The sequence below is a fragment of the Oncorhynchus keta genome, chromosome 6 (genome assembly GCF_023373465.1).
Source record: "Oncorhynchus keta strain PuntledgeMale-10-30-2019 chromosome 6, Oket_V2, whole genome shotgun sequence".
Classification (NCBI taxonomy): Eukaryota; Metazoa; Chordata; class Actinopteri; order Salmoniformes; family Salmonidae; genus Oncorhynchus; species Oncorhynchus keta.
In genome coordinates, this window is record NC_068426.1 from 25156767 (window position 1) to 25175324 (window position 18558).

The 18558-nt window shown below is 40.1% G+C and overlaps 1 protein-coding gene across 2 annotated transcripts in view; it reads left to right on the top strand.

Moving 5' to 3' along the window:
• Positions 1–18558, top strand: part of LOC118384863 (astrotactin-2) — a 529880-nt gene that overhangs the window by 257359 nt on the left and 253963 nt on the right. The window lies entirely within an intron of this gene.

Here is an 18558-nt window from a genome sequence, read left to right on the forward strand (position 1 = left end):
GTAGTGCTTTTTTGTTTTTACACTTACTGATCATTTCAAAATAATATTTAAATTATCTTTAACAAGCTGTAGAGGGGTTTGTTCTCTGTCCACTTCATTTTATGGATAAAGAATCTGCCATGAAAAAGAAACAAATTAACAGTGAAATTTAAAATCGGGGTCCATATCATTTGGATCAAAATAAAACATATTAGTTCTCTCAAATTAACATTAACAGTTGTTTCTTTTAAAATAAAGTCTTCTAACTCACTCAAAAAATCTTCTGACATAAGAACAGTACCAAAATAAATGCTCAATAGTTTCTGGGTCACAACCACAAAATACACATTTGTTATCAATAGTTATTTTGAATCTGTGTATAATATTTAAAAATAAATGAATAATTATTTAACCTTTATAAAGACCTTTACAGGGTGGATTCTATGAATGAGTTTGAATGATACTTCTTTCACCTTATTAGATATACAATATTTGCCAGACAACAACAATACTTTGTTCCAGTTCACTTGTCCTAGGGCTGCATTCCAGTATATTCTAGCAGAGGGAATAGTAACATCTTGACATAGTTTTATTATATACATGTTATCACATTTATTGTTTAAAATGTCAATTCCGTCTAGCTGTGTTGAGGCTACAAAATCCTCAACAGTTGCACTTGGAGTATTGTTATATTCTCCTAAAAGAAGAATAGCACCTTTAGGGACAGCTCTAACAGCTATTTGAAACTCCTCAGGAGTGAATGTAACATTGTGTGTTCTCATGAATTCTGGATAATCATATCTACATGTATATACATATATAATGTCTATCATTATTCAATAATTGTTTAACCCATATAATGCTGTTGTCAAACCAGTTCTGGAAAAACAAAGCCTTGTTTTTGTATTTTATGTCTTTATTATTCCAGATTGTATATCTAGGTGGAGAAAAGTATGTTTGTACATGAGGTTCCATGTTAGAAGTACTTGTTTATGAAAGTTAGCAAGCTTAATAGGAATATTACCCACTTCAAAGTTGCATTTGAGTGAGAATTCTAGACCACCAATCTGTTGGAATATTAAATTAGGGATTATATTCCAAATGCAATCCATATTTCTTCAGTAGTTTTGTATCCATTTGATTTGATGTTTTAAAATCCAGAGCATTCAACCCTCCCTCACTTTGGGTGCTACATATTACCACTTTTCTTAAATAATGAGGTTTATTCCTCCATAGGAAGTTAAATCATTTAGTGTCAACCATTTTAGTTACTGACAGAGGAACATCCAAGGCAAGGGAGGTATAAACTAATCTGGACCTTCAGATTTTGACAAAAGCACACGTCCAGATAATCTCTTAATAACCAGGAGTTAAATCTCTTTCTAATTTTCTCTACAATGGGAGATACATTTAAATTGGCACTTTCTTTATGATCTTTGCTAACTTTAATACCAAGATATGTGATCACATCTTTTACATCACATCTTTTCAACGCAAATAATTCAAGTTTCCTAATATCCATAGATAAACCACATATATGTGGGAAGGCATTAATACACTCAATAGCTTTCCTGACTTCATTATGATCTTTCAAAAAAATGGTGGTCTTCAGCCAATTGTGAACATTTGACCTCTTTATCTTCTATCTGAATACCCCTAAAAATATCCTTATTGATATGAAGTGCCATAACTTGCGTGACCAATAAAAATAAGAAAGGAGAAATTGGGAATCCTTGTTTCATTCGGCGTCAAATGTAGAATCTTTGAAGTTCCATGGGATAATTGAAAGTGTCTTAATTACACTTTGAAAATATTGACCAAAACCCAAAGAATTAAAGTCTCAAAAATTAAATAAAGTTCAGCTGTATCAAAAGCCTTGTAAAAGTCTACAAATAAAATAAAGCTATCTTCCATAATGTGCTCATTGTTGTCTATCAAGTCCAATACTAGTCAAATATTATTACACATATGTCTGCCCTTCATAAAACCAGACTGGGTATCATCAATGATTTGCTCAAGAGCTTTTTTAAGTCTTTCTGCAAATATAGATTAATGTAGCTTTCCAACATTGTTCATTAACGTGCTTGGTCTCCAATTCTCTAACATCATAGGATCTTTGTTTGGTTTGGGGATGACAGAAATGAGACCTTGTGTCAAAGAAACAGGCAGGACCTCCCCTACATTAAAAAAAAGAAAATTCATAGAAATACATTCCTCACAAGACTTGGAAGTCTTCAAATATGAATTTTGCGTAGTCTTTGACAGAGTCTAGAAAGGCAGGTATGTCACTAGTAGGACAGGCATTGCTGGTGTAAAGATCACCATAGAATTCTGAAACATATTTTGAAATATGTTTTGGGGTTTTCATTTTCTTTGCCATCTATATTAAGCTTATGAATTTTCACCTTCCTCAAGCCATCTCCTTCTTGATCTTACAAAAGCCCTTTTGGTTCTCTCTCCATATATTCGCCCCATTTCTAGTTCTTAAAGAAAATAACTGACCCTTTTCTTCTTCATCAAGGTCCTCCAAAGAGATTAGAGAAAGTATTTCCTTAACATGTTTATCTTCCCTCAATCTTTTAAGTTCAGCAATTTATTTACCTCTCTTTGTGGCTGTTTGTCTTATTTCATAATTAATTCCCAATATTTCCCATAGGACTTAAATAGTTGGGCTTTCCTCCAATTTTATTGTATAATATATTTGGCATCCATCTTGAAATCATCATCTTCCAACAGTCTACTATTGAGTTTCCAATAACTTTGATTCGGTTTATTAACTTCAGAGCCATTCATATTTAAAGATAAGAATATAAATATGATCAGTAAGAATTGATGGTTCAATTGATACCTTGACTACAGTGTTATCTGATGAATAAATAATCAACCAGAAGTCAATTCGTGACTGTCTGGGATATGTTCTTGTTACTCCAAGTGAAGTCCTTCTTATCAGGATATTTAGATGTCCAAATATTGAATAATCCAAGACCAATTCACTGTTCAAATTAACCAACATCCAGAATGGTAATACTTACTACATATTTTTTATTGAACCTTTATTTAACTAGGCAAGTCAGTTAAGAACAAACTCTTACGGCCTATGAAACCATGGGAAAGAGGTCTAGAAATATGGCCGAATATAAACAGTGTAGTTATTCCCTCGGCAAGGCAATCAGACAGGCAACATGTTGGCGCAGGGACAAGGTGGAGTCGCAATTCAACAGCTCAGACACGAGACGTATGTGGCAGGGTCTACGGGAAATCACAGACTACAAAAAGAAAACCAGCCACGTCACGGACACCGACGTCACGCTTCCAGACAAACTAAACACCTTTGCCTGCTAAGGGAATAAACCGGGCCATCGTCACGGCTCGCTAACAAGGACTGCACCCCCCCTTCTCAGTGGCTGACGTGAGTGAAACATTTAAACGTGTTAACCCTTGCAAGGCTGCTGGCCCAGACGGCATTCCTAGCCGCGTCCTCAGAGTATGCGCAGACCAGTTGGCTGGTGGGTAGGACATAAAGGACATATTCAATCGCTCCCTATCCCAGTCTGTTGTCCCCACATGCTTCAGGATGGCTACCATTGTTCCTGTACCCAAGAAGGCAAAGATAACTGAACTAAATGACTACCGCCTCGTAGCACTCACTTCTGTCATCATGAAGTGCTTTGAGGGGCTAGTCAAGGATCATATCACCTCCACCTTACCGGCCACCCAAGACCCACTTCAGTTTGCATACCGCCCCAACAAGTCCACAGATGATGCAATCGCCATCACACTGCACACTGTCCTGTCCCATCTGGACAAAAATAATATCCATGTAAGAATGCTGTTCATTGACTACAGCTCAGCATTCAACACCATAGTACCCTCGAAGCTCATCATCAAGCTGGAGGCCCTGGGTCTCAACCCCGCCCTGTGCAATTAGGTCCTGGACTTTCTGACGGACCACCCCCAGAAGTGGTGATGGTAGGAAACAACATCTCCACTTCGCTGACCCTCAACACTGGGGCCCCACAAGGGTGTGTGCTCAGCCCCCTCCTGTACTCCCTGTTCAGCCACGACTGCGTGGCCATGCATGCCTCCAACTCAACCATCAAGTTTGCAGACCACACAACATTAGTGTGCTTGATTACCAACAACGACGATACAGCCTACAGGGAGGAGGTGAGGGCACTCGGAGTGTTGATGTCAGGAAAACAACCTCTCACTAAACGTCAACAAAACAAAGGAGATGAGGAGGCACCCCCTATCCACATTGAACGGACAGCAGTGCAGAAGGTGGAAAGTTAAGTTCCTCGGCGTATCCATCACATACAAAGTAAAATGGTCCACCCACACAGCCAGTGTGGTGAAGAAGGCGCAACAGTGCATCTTCAACCTCAGGAGCCTGAAGAAATGTGGCTTGTCACACAAAACCCTGAAAAACTTTTACAGATGCATAATCGAGAGCGTCCTGTCCGACTGTGTCACAGCCTGGTACGGTAACTGCACCACCTTCAACTCACTCACATTAACATCTGCTAACGATGTGTATGTGACCAAAAAATTTTGATTTGATTTGAGAAATACTGGTCATAAATTAACCAAATTATTCTTACTCCCAGAAGGGGGAGACATTGATGACCTTACAATAAGCAGTTATTCACCCATAGTTCATTTTTAGTTTACCAGTATTCAGGTCAGCCTTTTCTCATTGGAGTGTTTGTGTAAATTCTTCACAATAAAAGGCTGCTTTTCACCTGGAATTTAGGCAGTATTTAGGCCTACCAGTTCTGTCCGAGTTAGACTCTGACTCTCTCTCAAATGTTCTGATTCGGCCGCATTTCTTACCCATCAATGATCACTCTTGCACCGACCAAAAAAAAGTTTTCCCTGCCTTTCGAGCTGCAGCCACCATCGGCCACAGTTTCTCTCGTGTCACTGTTTCTCTCGTGTCTTTTGTCTGCTGAGGTCAGATCCTCTGTGAACCTCAATTTTTGCTTGATGAGGAACTCACAGTTCTTTGCTTGCCTCCATAGAAGATTCAGTGTAGATCTGTTGGTGAACTGGATGATGGTTGTCCTCAGTCTCGTCTTGATCCTTGAGTCTTCCCTAACAATGAACGGTGTCCACATTTTCCTGAAGTTTGGCTTTTGATTTGGGAAAGACAGCTCCACAGACTCTGCATTTGATGTTCTTACCCACCTGCTCTGGAATTCCATGGAGCCTCAGGTTCCGTTTGCGCTCGTATCTCTCTGCCTCATTCACCTTTTGCTCGAGTTCAGCCACCTTCTCATTTTCCTGTCAGATAACTTCCACTTTCTTCATGTCACTTTTGAGGGTTTTCACTTCTCCATATATAAAGTTAACTGATTTTTTTTATGGCCTCAATTTTAATCGTATTCTCCCGAACCATGTCCTCCAAGCAATTTGCCCTTTTATCTATTTTTGCTGTCAAAAGCATCACAGTATTGTTTTGCATGTCAAGAAGTGACATACCCTCTTGCCCTCTCATCTTTTCCCCATGGGGCTTGACTGGAGTGCCGGGGTCGTAAGGTAGTGTCCCACCTGGCCAACATCCGGTGAAATTGCAGTGCGCCAAATTCAAAATACAGAAATAGTCAAATTAAGCATTCATAAAAATACAAGTGTTATACAGCGGCTTAAAGATGAACTTCTTGTTATTTCAGCCGCTGTGTCAGATTTCAAAATGGCTTTATGGCGAAAGCATACCATGAAATTGTCTGAGGACAGAGCCCCGCTTACAAAAGCATACACACATTTTACAGTCAAGTAAAGGAATTACAAAAGTCAGAAATAGCGATAAAATTAATCACTTACCTTTGATGATCTTCATATGTTTGCAGTCACAAGAGTCCATGTTACACAATAAATGTTTGTTTTGTTCGATAAAGTTCCTCTTTATGTCCCAACAACTACATTTTGTTGGCGCGTTTTGTTCAGTAATCCACTGGCTTAAAGGCGGTCACGACATGCAGACGAAAACATCCAAATAGTACCGGTAAAGTTTGTCAAAACATGTCAAACAATGTTTATAATTAATCCTCAGGTTGTCTATTGTCTAAATAACTGCTAATATTTCAACCGGACAATAGCGTCTTCAATAGAAAGGAAAACAACAAACGGCGCGCAATCGGTCACGCGCGCAAACAAGCTCTGCTTCTTTCTACAGTCCACTGAAAGAAAGGTCTCATTCTTCCTCGTTTTTCAGAATACAAGCCTGAAACAATGTCTAAAGACTGTTGACATCTAGTGGAAGCCATAGGAACTGCAATCTAGATCCTAACCCAACAGATACTGTATAGGCATTCAATAGAAAAGTACCCACATCAAAAATATCCCACTTCCTCTGGATGGATTTTCCTCAGGTTGTCCCCTGCCTTATCAGTTCTGTTATACTCACAGACATTATTTGAACAGTTTTGGAAACATTATAGTGTTTTCTATCCAATACTACCATGCATATGCACATCTTAGCTTCTGTGCCTGAGTAAACAGGGCACCTCATTTATCCAAAATTCAAAATACTGCCCCCTACCAAAGAGAGGTTATTAAACAAACTAAACCATATTCATACATGGTTTTATGACCTTAGAAATGACCAAAGTATCATATTTCGGTGAGTAAATCCAATAATTCCTTCAGCTACCAAAAAATGCATCTGCACGGATTGCCATCTTGCTGGTGCCCTCGTTTGAGCAGGGTGTTTCAGCAGGCTAAACTATCTAGCTGCATTTGCTAGCTAAGTAAGTGAAACTCAAAGTAAAAAAAAAAAAAAATCTCAGAGTGATGTTGAGGTTACAGTAGACCTTCGTTGCAAAATAACATGATAGTAACATGGCATTTTTTGTCATTGTGCTACCATGGTACATTTTTTTATACTTTTGATACTCCCATGTGTTGTTTTTTTTCAATTGTATCACTCTTTTCCCAATTTCCCAATTTTCATCCAAACATTCAAAGTGGGATGTGTGCTACAATTCAACTCCACTAAGAAAGACATTGTCCTCAATGTCTGATTATCCACTCAAAAGTGGGGCTAGCTTTTCATTTAATATTTTCCGTTGACATTGAATTATGGCTTTATATTTTACGGGATTAAACTATGGCATTTTCTTCAAAGAGCAAAGGCACTAGTTCATCCATCATAGCTAACAGAAGGGGGTATTATTTTGACATAACTTGTCTTATGCCATATGGTTTTCATGAATATGAAGACAGATTTAACATTTACTTCAGAGGTGACATTACAATCAGAGAAGAGGACAATTGGAATAAAAGTCAAGGAAAATAGTTTTGATTGACAACAAATAAAGCACATTGTGTGGGTGACTAAGCAAAGTGAGATGCAATAGGTATCTCTGCCTATAATCAAGTTGTTTAAATACAGTAGGCATTTATTAACTTTTTATATTTATTTAACTTTTATCTGTCCAGGTTAGTCTCGTTGAGATAAAATACATTTTTTCAAGATAGACCTGATCTTATTTTACTATGTTATGTTATTATAGTTATAGGTCATTTTAACAACCCATAATACAACATTCTAAGAATTCAGTGGGAGTCCTTGTCATCTCCAAATTACTTAGGTGATTGCTAAAACAATCATATTTGGGCTGTTTTTGTGAAAACTAATCCTTTTAAGTGTATACTCCCCCCCTTTGTCTAAGCTGTTATCACTGAAAGAGTGGATGAGAGGTAAACCTCTTAAAAGGGCGAATTTGAAGGGGTCAGGGTGGGGAAAGCTATAGTAGGTGGCTTTGAAAGACACACACACACACACACACACACACACACACACACACACACACACACACACACACACACACACACACACACACACACACACACACAAATAATAACAAAAACAGGGGAGGTGACGGAAGGGCAGGACAAAAGGAGGTTGAGACCTGATGAGCCCGCTTCATTTAACAGAATGAATCAAGCTAGAACTCTCTGCCATTGTCTAAATGGCCTTACATTCTGCTACTATCTGATTCAAATACCCTGCAACGGGCCAAATTTGCGATCAAATTAGAATTATAATAAATATGATTGATCTTTCCCTGGTCCCTTTAGTTTCATGTTTCAAGTTTTAATGTCACGTGCACAAGAATGCCTTTCTTGAAAGCTCTAAACATAGCAATGCAGTGATCAATATCAATGTAGTACTAAATATTTGTATAAGGTAGAACAAATAAATAAAAATAAGAACTAAGAAAAACACGAGAAAGTAAGAAGCTACACTATATATACAAAGGTATGTGGACAACCCTTCAAATTAGTGGATTCAGCTATTTTTGCCACTCCCGTTGCTGACAGATGTGTAAAATTGAGCTCACAGCCATGCAATCTCCATATACAGACATTTGTAGTAGAATGGCTTCACTGAAGAGCTCAGTGACTTTCAGCGTGGCACCGTCATAGGATGCGACCTTTCCAATAAGTCAGTTCATCAAATTTCTGCCCTGCTAGAGCTGCCCTGGTAAACTGTAATATTGAAGTGGAAATGTCTAGGAGCAACAGCGCCTCTGCCGCAAAGCGCTAAGCTGCATAAGCTCACAGAATGGGACAGTCGAGTGCTGAAGAGTGTAGATTGTAAAAATTGTCTATCTGTTGCAACATCAGCACAAGAACTGTTCATCGGGAGCTTCATGAAATGGGTTTCCGTGGCCGAGCAGCCGCACACAAGCCTAAGATCACCATGCGCAATGCCAAGTGTTGGCTGGAGTGGTGTTAAGCTCACCGTCATTGGAGTCTGGAGCAGTGGAAACGCGTTCTCCGGAGAGATGAATCACCATCTGGCAGTCCGACGGATGAATCTGGGTTTGACGGATGTCAGGAAATGCTACCTGCCACAATGCATAGTACAAACTGTAAAGTTTGGTGGATGAGGAATAATGGTCTGGGTCTGTCCTTCATGGTTTGGGATAGACACCTTAATTCCAGTGAAGGTAAATATTAATGCTACAGCATACAACAACATTCTAGACGAGCACAAAGCAAGGTCCATACAGAAATGGTTTTGTCGAGCTCGGCCTAATCACCCACCATTAGTGCCCGGCCTCACTAATGCTCTTGTGGCTGAATGGAAGCAAGTCCCCACAGCAATGTTCCAACACCTAGTGGAAAGCCTTCCCAGGAGAGTGGAGGCTGTTATAGCAGCAAAGGGGTACCAACTCCATATTAATGCCCATGATTTTGGAATGAGATGTTCGACGAGCAGGTGTCCACATACTTTTGGTCATGTAATGTAAATGCAGGGTCAGCTCCAGTACCACATTTACAATGTGCAGGGATACTGGAGTGACAGAGTATATGGGTAAGGTGCCTAGGCATCAGGATATATGATAAACGGAGTAGCAGCAGTGTAAATGAAGATTTTATTTGAGTGTGTGTGTGTAGAGTAAGTATAAATGTGTGTGAATGTTATGTGTGTGTTGTAGTGTCAGTGTGCATGAGTGTGTAGAGTCCTGTGAATATTTATAAAGACTGTGCAAATATTAAAGGTTCAACTCAGATAGTCAGTGTAAGCATTTTGTTAGCTATTTAGCAGTATTATGGCTTGGGGGATAGAAGCTGTTCAGGAGCATGTTGGTGTCAGACCTGATGCACCTGTACCACTTGCTGTGTGGAAGCAGAGAACAGTCTAACGATTTTCTGGACTTCCTTTCACACCGCCTCATATAGAGGTACTGGATGGCAGAGAGCTTGGCTCCAGTGATATACTGGGCTGTCCACACCACCTTCTGTAGCACCCACGATCGAGGGCAGTGCTATTGCAATACCAAGCAGTGATGCAGCCAATCAACATGCTATCAATGGTGAAGCTGTATAACTTTTTGAGGATTTGAGGGCCAATGCCAAACTTGTTCAACCTCCTGAGGGGGAAGATGCGTGCCGTGTGTACAATTTTAAGTCCTTAATGATTTAGCTCCACTGCAGCCCCATCGATGTAGTCCATAATCAACTCCTTGGTCTTACTGACATCGAGGGTGAGGTTATATTTATATATTTGCAATTAACATGCATGCCAAGCAGACGTTTATTGACTTCCAAGAAATTGTTTAAAAAAACACTCTGTTTCTTGGCATCCGGCTTTGGTTCCTTTAGTAGCCTTTGAGTGATTGGAGTGCTTTGTCTACAAAACATCATGTTTTTCTATAGCGCTCGGGTAACATAATATTATCTGATGACTGTCTGAGGAAATATGATGATGTTCTTTTCTCCAGTGGTCATGATAATTCAGTGTAACTAACGAAAACCAGAGCAGCTATGCATCATTAGCACCGTAATGTAGCGAGGCCTCAGGTCAACCAACCAACCTGCTCTTGTCATGCATAGGTGTAATAGGTGGCAGGGAAGTCAGGCGCAGGAGAGTCAAATGGAGTGTAAAAATGGAGTCTTTTAATAAAGTCCACGGAGTATGCTCCATAACACTAAATGTACATAAACAAACAAACATGGGTACGAGGACCTGACGCGCACCTATACAACAAACACACTACACTGACAATAAAACAATCTCTGGCAAAGACATGAGGGGAAACAGAGGGTTAAATACACAACAATGAATGGGATTGAAAACATGTGTGTGGGAAGACAAGACAAAACCAATGGAAAATGAAAAAAAGGATCAATGATGGCTAGAAGACCGGTGACGTCGAACGCCGAGCACCGCCCGAACAAGGAGAGGCAACGACTTCGGTAGAAGTCGTGACAGCTCTTTATTTATTGACATGTTTTCATTTCCCAAAGCACCAGCATGACATTGCAATAGCACTGTTTCAGTTTTGACACTACTGACTACCCCACCAAGGCCCATGCGGTGTGGTATAGGACAGTAACAAACTGGTGTCAACCTGTCACTGCAGAGAGAGGTAATATAATTACCAATAACTAGCATGTTTAATTGCATCATACTTTTCGTGTGATGACAAAACCCAATGGTTTGTCATGGTTTCAGTTTACTGTCAGAAGTGTGACTTTTGTGAATAGTGTATTAGTGTAGCCTATATTCTTCAGACATGAGGGAATCTAAACTGTCACCTTGCCAATTAAAATCAATTTGCCTGACTTTCAAGCTTATATCTGGTGTACAATATTTCCCTCCACTAAAAGGATAATTATCAAATAGTCATACAGTAATCTGAAATAGATAATTCCAGATGGTCTTGGGAATTCGATTATGAAGTTAAAGAGAAAAACAACTGTCACGTTCGTCGAAATGACAGGACCAAGGTGCAGCGTGGTGAGCTTCACATGCATTTAACGAAGACAACTACCGACAACTAGCAAAAGGAAAAAAAGGCTGCCTAAGTATGATTCCCAATCAGAGACAACTATAGACAGCTGTCCCTGATTGAGAACCATACCCGGCCAAAACATAGAAACAAACGACATAGAATGCCCACCCCAAATCACACCCTGACCTAACCAGATAGAGAAATAAAATGGACTCTCTAAGGTCAGGGCGTGACAACAACACAATATTCAGGTGCAATAACCTGAGATGTAGCTTTGGCTTGATGAGGATCAATCTGGTTCCTATGTGAAATTCGAATTAATTTACTTAGAAAATTCAGATCGCATTCGAAATGTTGCTGAATGGCCGTTGTTCCACCTCGCTAATTTGTTGCTAGCTAGTTAAAATCAATTATTCAAGCAAGTTTGCTATGTGATCCCATTGCCTCACTGCACTTAGTGTCTGGCACCTACTACCATACCCTGTTCAAAGGCACTAACATATTTTTGTCTTGCCCATTCACCCTCTGAATGGCACACGTCCACAATCCATGTTTCAATTGTCTCAAGGCTTAAAATTCCTTCTTTAACCGGTCTCCTCCTCTTCATCTACACTGATTTAAGTGGATTTAGCAACTTGTTTGCTCTAAATTAAAAGGTAGCATGTTGTTGTCAAGATGTTCCAGACTTTTAATCTGTCGTGTGTAGGAGTGTGATGATTTTGAGAACTGCAGCTTATTCTTCCAAAGTGAGTCGTAACCTTACCAATTCACACAAAACCTTGAGCATTGCCTACTGTATTTCGCCTCATCCTGCTATATCGATTTAGATTAAATTGCTCTATAACAGAGACATCTTGGTCTTACTCAATATTCCTGTCTTCATTTGCACATCAATGAGTTTGATAGAGATTAATGTTGAGTTTAAAAGGATGTGATGTTCATGTCTTTCTTAGATTAGAAAGAACATACATTCTTGTTTATTACCAACAGAATAAAAATAAAATGTCGCCCCAATAAAGCTGATTGGTCCCCTTAAAGGATATCTAACCGTTTCAGCTAAAATTGTAAATATATTCTAAGCATGCCCTTTGAGGTGCTGTAAAGGTGGCAGTCTTATTGATGATAATAAATAACAAGGTTCAAAGGTTACGTTGGTCGTTTCAACTGCTGCTCACGCTGGAAGCTAATTATCCTCCCACTTTCTAGGAAATAGGCTGCTATTTGATTTCTGCTTTGTGTTGCCACAAAGACAAGGAGCCCGCAATCAATAGTGGAAAAAATTGAATAGTTATAAAATCCAGCAATAACTATATGTTTTACTGTAGCAAAGAAAAACTACCAATCACTCTCAAGGCCATTTGATTTCCTTGTAAGTACTTGCACATATTTATTGAATAAATTCATCATGCTCCATACCCCAGTAGGACACAACCATGTCAGATAGCTTCTTCCATTAAAGTACACAGTCTCAGTAGCCTGGTTGTGAAGCTCTGATTGCATACAGCGATTATGTTTAAAATTCAGATAGCCCAAAATAAAATATAAATTTTTGCTGATATGTCAGTGAAGACTGAGTCCAGCTGTGAATGAAGTATAAATGAAGCAGGACTAATAAGATTGTGTTGTCCCAGACTAGCCCACATGGATCCCCAGGGTATATGTGTGGACCAGCGGACAATCTTATTAAAAGTTTCCACTGACTGCTGCCTCTCTCTCTCCCCTCCACTGTCAGCATTCAAACGGACTTCTAACAAACTCCATAGCAAAGGGTTGATTTGCAAAGATGATAGACACCAGCATTGATGTGACTAAGGCTGCCCAACACAGCTCATTGAGATGCAAACACAACTTTATCAAAGGCCCGGAGAGCTGTGTTCAACCTCTGAAGTAAAAACTAAAAAAGAGAAGGAAGAAAGAAAAAATAAAGAAACAGTAACACGGCCGTCTTTTTCAATTTCCTCTCATCCTGAGTCTGGACTTCAGGCCGTGAGTCTCCAGCTAGGAGGGTGTTAGTTACCCCACCACTTGTTTGTACTTCCAGGAAATGGAAATACTCTATTAATTGGTATTCTGAATAAACACTGTTGGAGAAAGCTCCCTGCCTGTGCCTACGTGATTAATGCACATGTGCGACGGATAAAAACCTCCCCCTGCACCGCATGTCTCAGAGGGTCAGAGTTGTGGCAGTATTATTTTCCCTTTGATTCTTTTAGTTCTGCTTTGCAACACCCCATGTCAGAATGGAGCTAGACACACAATGGTGTTGTCCGCCACGCTGGTGCTTAAATTCCATTAAGTGACTCATTTCTTTACCCTGTCTGGAACTCCGGAGACCTATTTAAGGCATTATGGAAATAAATCCATGCAGAGGTCCATGCAGAGGTTTTGAAGTCATCATTCATGTTTTTCATTCCCTTTATTGTTCCCTTTAAACGAGGGAAATGCGGGTTCTCATTTATATAGGACATTTACTGGAAGCATCTGCATGTAAGAGGAGTCAACTCGGTCTCTCTACATTAGTCCAAGACAAAACCACTTTACAAATACTGTATGTATGCAGCATCAATGTCCTCCCCCCACTCAATGCACAGATCATCCGAGACACGCATCGCTGTAACTGCATTGCCTTTAGTGCGTGTTTAGCTGATGTCACACATAAACACACAATAGAACATAATAAAAATCACAGAGGCACGTAACTTAAGTGCTGTTAAGTGCTGTCACAGTTTAAGACTGAGTTAAGGCAGACATCTCCCCTTCTGACAGACAGGTGTGAGTGCCTGCCTGGTGGTGGGCGTCAGTAGAGTGCCAGCCCTGACACAGTCAAAAGGCCAAGCTAACCTTTAAATCTGTGAAGCTCGCTCCAAGCAAGCACACATTGATCTGTGCTGAAGTGCACACACACACCTCCACCTACACACTCCTGATGTGCTCAATAGTCTCGCTGGGGAAGCCAGGATAAGTTCATGTGGCTCTGTCAACTCTGTGGTTGTGTTGGCAGAAGTTCACCTGTTCCAGCTGAATTATTCTCCTGAGATAGTTCTACTCCATTCATTGTAGCTACAGATAAAGTATCCATCTTCTTATTAATGGGTGTAGTCAAGGAAAGAGCAGATGGCATCATTTTATCGGCATATCCCTCATCATTTCCCTTTTCCTTTTGGGATGTCTTCTGGAATATTGTTTGGGATGCAGTATGGTACTGATGCGTCATTGATTTCAGACTCCATCTTAGACCTTAGATCTTTATTTGGCTGTCAAATTCTAATTATGTTTGGAAATTATACACAAGTCTTGGTTTGCTCTTTATGTATTGCTAAGCACTTTTTCCATTTATATATCACACCATTACAATGTGGAGCACACTTTGGAAGTCAAGATTTAAATCATTAGTTCTGAGCAAGTAGCAAATCTGTGCTCTGTTGCCCTACTTAGTATTATATTGAAGAGACGTCTGGGGGAAAACATTGCACCTCCCACTCAACATGAGCTGTGTATTTTTTCTCATCCCCCTATCAACACTTGTCCCTGTGGTCCAGCGTTCTGGAAATATGCACATCACCACTTTTCCTGTCCCACTGAACAGCTCAACTCACTACCATACATTTCAATAGTTAGAATTTCCTTCAAAGGCCTTTTCATAATTCGCTCCTCATTTCACTGTGGTTATGGTGGTTAAACGGGGGGATCGACCGTGTCGTTTATAGTACCAGGGGGAACGCTTTTTAGGGGAGACAGTCTGCGTGAAGCGTTTACATTAGTCCTTTCTGCAATGTCACTGAGGCTGGAATTAAATCAAACCCCCACTGTCTGAAAATAGCATTGCTCCTGCTTTAAGAAAATGCACTGGTGTTTGAAACTGAACGTTAAAGCCACAGTTTTTGGTAACCTCCACACATTGATTGAATTCCAAACAAAGTCATGCTCCATGACAAACAGACTTTGATTCTGGGTGATGTCCTTAATATTAACTTCGGTCATGTTCTCTCCTGTCTGGAAGACGTACATATTGGTGTTCGCTGGGCTCGAAGGGCAGAGATAAGCCTTTAGGCCGACTTTTATTCAAGTTTTTCAAGTTGAAGTGTATTGCCTGAAAGTCGATCATTGTGATGTATAGTGGCCATAACTCCATAATAGGCCAAAAGGCCTAATATTTTTGCTTGGATTAGTAGCAGAGCCGTTCAAAACTAAATATTTTCAACTATTTTGAATCCAATAAGGTACTGAATCCAATAAGGTACTGAATCCAATAAGGTACTGCATTGTCACAATTGAACTTTCTATTATCGTTAATATCAGGCTTTTGAAAAAAGAAGTCCACACACATAATACACCCTCCCTGTTCCTTGAAATAAGAGCAATACCACCTCCATCTATGTAAAAGCATTGACTATTCAGGCGTTGCATGCAGTAAGAGGGACAATTGAATCAGGGCTTTTGTTTGATGTCATAATCACAGTATAATCTAGGAGTCAAGGCAGATCTGTCATCCACTGTTGGGCTGTGTTTTATGTCTTCACTGATAAGATCGTGTCAGGGTTAAAAAAGAGGAGCAATTCAATTTGGCTCAGTCACAGCCCGTCTGCACATTACACCGGTGGGAAAAGTATTAAATCCAGAGACTATTCCTGACTGGCAGAGCTTTGCTGAGTTAGATATTAGGGCTGGGAATTGCCAGGGACTTCACGAAATGTTATTATCACATACTGTGGTGCTGATACGATATGTATTGCAATTCGCACAAATATATGTATTGCAATTGGATACTGTGATTTTGTGATTTGACATTAAACATATTGCTCTGTACAGTACACATTATGAGCACCTGCTCTTTCCTGTTCTTTGTTGGTTCACTATTGAAAGTAAGATGTAGAACAAGTTAAAATTTAGGGACTAGTTTAGATGGAGGGAGAATAACAATGTGTCTTATTGAATTGAGCTCTAGCCACACTTTCTCTCTTCTTGTCCTTTTGCTCTCTGTTCTGTGAGTTGTGTGTGAGGCATTGGTACTTGACCATTTGTTCTTTAAAATTTGAAGAGAAATCATGGACAAATCCAATTAATATTTAATTTCAGAAAAAGGCTCAGCGGTTTTTTTAATTAAGAAACTTTACAGGTTGTTCCAAGGCTCTGGAACTTCCTCCCTCTATATTTCAGTCCCTCCTAAAGCCTCACCTTGGCCTACCACCAAGCCTCCACCCCCACCCCACCTCACACACACATCATCTGCTCGCTCACTCATAAAGTACAGTGACAGATCACACTCTTTTCCCTTCTTTAAGCCCATCCCCCTTCTCTTTGTTTCATGTTTACATTTCTTCCTGCTGTTATTCTGGCATGGACTTGTTTTAATCTCTGTTTTTTTGTTTAGTTTCTTCATTAAATGCGACTTTGGGGTCATTGAAAATATACTAAAATGTATTATTAATATCAAACACAGCGGTGTCATTTCACTTTGAAGATTAAGCATAGGAGGAATTCAAGTGGACAACGTAACAGCTGCAGGAGACTTCATATTTCTCTGAGGGGATCGTCAGTCCTCTGTGTTTTGGCACTTGTGGAATAAAGCTGTTCCATCACTCTAATTTCCGATCCATAGGAGAAATAACAAAGCTATGGGCATACATCTCTGTCAGCTCCAAATCGAATCAAGCTGTCAGACAGATACACATTTGGACATCTATCACCAGACGATATGATTTACCATGTATCGTTCTCAAAGTGTATTCTACCTGGTGTATGTGTTACTTAAAAACCCTACGACATATGAATTACTTATCAACCCACTAGTTCTCTTCTGTATTTCCTCTTTATCCCCCCATCATTGCTAATTCCCTGTTTTGCCATACAGCCCATTTCTCACCATATGGCGGTCTCTGGTGTATGATGATACATGGGGGTCAACGACTGCAATCGCCTCCTTGACTATTCCCTCATCCACTGAATAGATATGCCAGGCGCTAAGATTAATTACAAAAATTGAACATTTGAATGTGTATGTCAGCCGAGCCCCCAGTCATTAAGGAAAAGGATCTCAGTAAATTGCACAGAAACTGATTAAAACTTGGGGTGTTGAAAGGTGATTAGAACAAACTTATAACTAATAGCTTCCAGTCAGATGAGGTGGTGAATTTAGCCTCTGAGGTGTGTGTATGTGTTTGTGTTCTCTAAGTCCCCATATTAGGCTATTGATAGATAAGAATATAACACTGTGCCTTCATTTATGGACCGGCCATTGGGCGTTTACTGTTGCCCTTTTGGAGTTCTGGGTAATTGTTTCACTGTGTTTTATTTGTTTTCTTAATCTGCCTCCCCGACACCATTTCCAACGCTGATCAATATCGCAGCCTAACAGGCTCATAAAACAGCACTTCCAAGGATCTACAGTGTAAGTGAGGGAGATCTCCCTATTCCCCACCTCTCCTTACCTCCCGCTCCCCCTCCATATCTTTCTACTCCATCTGAGTACTTCATTTATTCTCCCCTGGTCATTATACATTCTGATCAGACCCATGTGGCCAATGGTAACATCAAGAAGCCTGTATGATCTTTTTGTGGAATCTATTATTGTACAGACGCCATTATGACAAGTTCTAATGGTAAAGATCCAGATTGACACTGTAGATGACAGACACCCATGGGAGCAGTGCAGTATTGATTGGTTTAGCTGCAGTGGATCGTGTGTGTGTGTGATGTCATTCTACAGTATGGTCTCGTTATCACAGGAACACACCACAGCTACAGGGCTATTTTATCTACATTACAAGTCTATCACTACATACAATGTATCATGGCCGGTATGTATGAGTTATAACCACAATACTTACAACCGAAAAGGGTTCACCGGAAAGATCAAATCCACTTCCTGGGAAAATGAGTGGTTCAAAAATGTCTCACGCTCTGAAATTGAGTGACATATCAATGCTCCATATTGAACGCCATATATAAACTACTCTATACTAAAATCAAATAGAAAATGCCCATTTTTACCAGAGCTGGTCAACCTATGCATCTATGGTACTTCCCACATGTTTAGACCGTTGCCCACTTAGCAGCCTTGAGATGTCGGTGAAAGGGCAATGTCACACTCTGTATGCTACCCCACAATCCCCTGGGGTGACATGCCACTATGGCCTCTGTGACATCTGGCCATCCATCAGGATAGAAATGTTTTGTCAGCTGGTATTATGTCTGACATCAACATCACTCTCCTGTTATGGCTGCCCGTCATCCACATGAGATAAACCCCAGATACGTCCCTAACAACAACAGCAGCCACTACGATCACAGAGCAGAGATGTCACCGGGTTGTTTAGATTTTCATCAAATA